Consider the following 5,000-nt stretch of genomic DNA (forward strand, 5'->3'; position numbering starts at 1 on the left):
AGAATAGTTAAAACCACTCTCCTCATGTTAAGAATGGCTTTTTAATAAAAAAATGAAAATAAAATGTAACTTTTAAAAATTTGTTTTAAACAAACATTCATGACCCATTGGGTCAAATATTTAATCTATATGTTGATAATAAGGTCAATAAAGCTAATTAAGACAATGCGGAAATGAACAATGTATAAAAAGCAGAGGGTATTAGCAATTGTTTATTTGGACAATTTAAACGAGAAAAAACAATTGGGATGCTGAAAACGTACACAGTAAAATAATTCGTTTTCTTGTCGCATTGATTATTTATTTGTAAGGCAAATTAAAAAAAACAACATATTTTTTTAGGTATTTATTAATGTTGATAGTGCAGAAGAAAATGTATGAATGTTTTTTAAGGAAGGTGTATTAAAAAATGGAGAATAAATTAAAAAAAGAGGGCGGTGGGTAAATCGCCGTTGTAAAATGTTTATTTGGTTGTTAATGGGTTAACGTAGATTTATTTGTAAGATAATTGCGTTAAATAACTTAAACGAAATACGGAAATGGACGATGAAAAAAAAAAGCAGAAAATATTAACAATTGTTCATTTGGATACTTTAAACGCGAAAAAAGAAAATTGGGAGGCTGAAAACGTACACAGTAAAATAATACGTTTTACTGTCAACGGGACAAAGTTGATTTATTTGTAAGAAAATTGCGACAATATAGTTGTAATACAGAATAGTAGCAAAACATCCCCAGCCTTCCCATGTTAAATAATAATTTCTAAATAATAACGTTAATATTTCAGTGTGAAGGTCAAATTCTGCAAAAGTAGCGACTTGTGTTTATTGGTTTACGCTGTTAAAGGTTTATGTTTATGTACGCTCCGGTTGTCTTTTGAGCGGTCGGGTTTCGATCCTGGCTTGAGGTAATTGCTTGACTAGCCGCACTGATGAGCTGTGTAAAAGCAAAACAGTACTGTATGTGGATGACTATAATGCTCCCTATCTTGAGTTGAGCATATTGAGAAGTGATATACAAATTACCATTAGCGTATTAAGCGATGTTCTTGATGTAAATAAATTGAGCTTAAGTATTTGGACAATGTCAAACATTTTTAATTCGCTGCCCTCATAGTAGCAGCAGTAGCCGAATAGCGCAACGGTTAGAAGCTCCGATTTTCTTTTGAGCGGTCGGGTTTCGATCCTGGCTTGAGGTAATTGCTTTTCTAGCCTCACTGATGAGCTGTGAAATAGAGAAACAGTACTGTATGTGGCTGACTCTCTCTCTCTTTCTTTACTAATTTTGCTTCCCTATACGACGCCGTGGTGTCATGCATGAAGTCATCTGCCATGACGTCATACATGGGTATATATATATATATATATATATATATATATATATATATATATATATACTAGCAGCTCAGCCAGGCTTTGCTCGAGCTTTACGTACTGTTTATAAATTTATGTGCATATGTATAATATATATATTTTTAATATATATATACATTGTATATATATATTAAAAAAGTTGACTCATATCCAGGTAACCTACATCTAAAATTTCGAGTGTTTAGATCCAAAATTGGCGGAGGAGTTGGGTAGAGTCTGCAAACGTAAGCTCTTTCAACTTTGACCTCTTGACAGCCAAATTCCCGCCCCAAAACCGACTAAAATGCTTGCTGAATGTCTGAAATACCCTTTTTTTTTAAATTTCAAATGTTTAGACTAAAAATTGGCTGAATAGTTTGCTAGAGACAGAAAAGTCAATTTTTTTAAACTTTGGCATGCCAAATTGTCGCCCAAAAACCGATTAAAAAGGTTGCCCTTGTGTTTGAATACACTTTATGTAAAATTTTAAAAGAGTAATTTTGTAGAGGCAGATGAGTTCAAATTCTTTTAAAACTTTGATCCCAATTTTAATCCCCTAACATTTATTGTTTTGGGCTCAAGTCGAATAAAAATTTTGTTCCATGTCCAAGTAAAATTCCTCTTAAATTTCAAGTGTTTAGACCCAAAATTGGCGGAGGAGTTTGGTAGAATTTATAAATGGTCAAATCGTTGAACTTTGAAAAACCGATTAAAAAGACTTTTCCAAATCTCAATACCCCTTATGTAAAATCTCGAGTCTGTAGACTGAAAACTGACAGAGTTGTTTGGTAGGGAAATGTACACACACAGAAACACGGACAATTTCATATAATCCTAATCCTAATGGCAATGAGAAATCCAGGAGGACTGGAAACAATGCCGAGACAAGCGTAGAGTAAAAACGGCACCCGGTATTTCCCAACCGTTACCCACTTTCATACTGATCAGGTTCAGCGATGCCTAACTTCGGTCATCCAACGCGAAATCGATGTGTACGTATATGTGTATGTATATTTATTATGTCAGGTCATGTCATCTGCTACTGGTACCATGTAACCCAGCACTACCTGCCTCATGGTCGGGTCACCGGCGACTAAACTGGTTCCCCTACCAAACTTGTTTAGTGAGGAGGGCGGCTAGTCTCCCTGAAGGATTAAAAACAAGACCTTCCAAAGGGTGAATGGACCCTTTTTCGGGGTCAACGGCCAACTAGCACCGTGTGTGTTCGTGTGTATGTATGTGTGTGTTGGGGTGGAGAGGGCTCCCATAAACCGTGGTGAAGGCAACCTTTCTAGGAGAAGCAAATCTCTGATTTAAAAAAACAAAAAGCGGGAGACCAGTACCCACATTAAGCTTGTCTGCAGTTTAAATTGTTGCTAGCTATCCTGCTCTTGCTTGTTGCTGGATCTCAACATTTTGAAACGAGAGAGAGACTCAGCTGTCGTACAAAGCTAAGACTCTGTAACATCATCTTTGTATAGATACTCCCTCAGGCATTTGTCTATTAAAAGGATCCTGTGGCGGTGGAAGTCATTTTTGGACTCATGGACTTTAAGTGTCTGAGGGAGTGGCACACGTCTGACATCATATTTATTTCAACTTATAAGTTTCAGTATATCTCTCTTTTCTCTCTCACTTTACTTTTTTTATTCCACTTATTTTTAGCTTTCGATCTATCTAATCCTCTCTCGTAGACCTTCTCTCTCTCTCTCTCTCTCTCTCTCTCTCTCTCTGTCTGTCTCTCTCTCTTTCTCTCGGCTTATATTAGAAACTTAAATATTTCCACCATTAATGCTATCTTTCTCATTGCCTTCTTTTTTCATTCAGTCTATCTCCGCTTCATCTTTCTACCATTCTCTCTTTCCCAATGTTATTTCTCCTCATATCTTTGTAGTTATCTGCCCTTTCTTTACCCCCCCCCCGCTTTATACCTTTACTAAAATGCCTCCTTTTCTTTTTCAGACAAACGCTATACCATCGTCGGAATGTTGCATCCCTGTGCCTGTTTTTACAAGTATTTTAATTTGCTCTAACCAACTCGAAGCACTTGTGTCCCATCAATGTAATTTTACTCGACAAATCTGACAAGCAGCAAAGTTCCACCCCTAGACTGTAGAGATTACTAGATGCCAAAAAGCTTGATTCTCAAATAGTTTCTTCGTTTGACCTGCTAGAATTTAGAATTTCTCCATGTTTTTCCTGACTTTAATGAGGTTTTAGTGTAATGTGAACTGACATCTTGCTACTCAACTCCCTACATAGTGTCCCTCTTGGGTGTTTCTTAAATAGTAACCCCTTACATCCAAGTGTAACTATGTTGTGGGATGAAATAACAGTAATAAAGTGTTTTTATGTATGTATGTATGTATGTATGTATGTATGTATGTATGCATGTATGTGTGTATGCATGTAAAGGGCGAATGAACTCTTTTTCTGGATCAACGGCCAACTAGCACCATGTATATTTGTGTGTGTGTATATGTGTATTGGGGTGGAGAGGGCTCCCGTAAGCCGTGGTGAAGTCAACCTTTCTAGGATAAGCAAATCTCTGATTTAAAAAACCATAAAGCGGAAGACCATTACCCGCATTAAGCTGGTCTGCAGTTTAATTTGTTGCTGGCTATCTTGCTCTTGCTTGTTGCTGGATCTCAACATTTTGAACCGAGAGAGAGAGACTTAGTTGTCGTACAAAGCTAAGACTCTGTAACATCATATTTATACAGATACTCCCTCAGGCATTTGGGCTCATGGATTTTAAATGTCTGAGGGAGTGGCACTCGTCTGACAAGACGCTGCAATCATCATCATGTATGTATGTATGTATGTATGTAATATCTATCTATCTATCTATCTATCTATCTATCTAAACCTTGATTCGAGTAAAGCAACTGGCCCTGATGGTATTCCAATTATAGTACTCAAAAAACTTCAACCTGAATTAGCGCCCATACTTACAAAACTGTTTAAACGTTGTCTTAAGGAGAATAGTTTCCCATCTCCCTGGAAAATCACATCAGTATGCCCTGTATTTAAGAATTCAGGTGATCGCTCATCCCCCTCTCAGTACAGGCCAATAAGTCTCCTGTGCGTCATGAGTAAGTTGCTAGAATCTGTGTTAAATACAGAAGTAATCAAACATCTCAACAAAAATAACCTTCTTAGTGACACTCAATATGGTTTCCGTTCTGCTAGATCTACAGCAGATGTCCTTACAGTTATATCGCATAGGATTAGCAAATCTCTCGACGGTGGCAATCTTTCTAGGGCAAATGCTCTTGACATATCTAAAGCCTTTGATAGGGTATGGCATAAAGGTTTACTTCATAAGATCGCTAGCTATGGTATAGCTGGAAAAGTCTTCTCAATTATTAAATCATTTCTTTCTGATAGGTTCATAAGAGTAGTAGTTGAGGGGCAAAAATCAGAAGCTCACAGTATTAATGCCGGTGTCCCTCAGGGATCCATCCTGGGCCCAACTCTTTTCCTGATCTACATTAATGATCTTCCAAATCATATCCTTACATCATTTGTAGACATTTATGCTGACGACACTACCATTTATGGTACCACATCTAAGACAGTAAACGACCAAGTTCTCTCCAATTCTCTCTCCTCTGATCTTGAGCACGTAGTACAATGGGGAAAGGA

This window comes from Euprymna scolopes, chromosome 32 (genome assembly GCF_053919585.1).
Source record: "Euprymna scolopes isolate OS-2025 chromosome 32, ASM5391958v1, whole genome shotgun sequence".
Taxonomy (NCBI): domain Eukaryota; kingdom Metazoa; phylum Mollusca; class Cephalopoda; order Sepiida; family Sepiolidae; genus Euprymna; species Euprymna scolopes.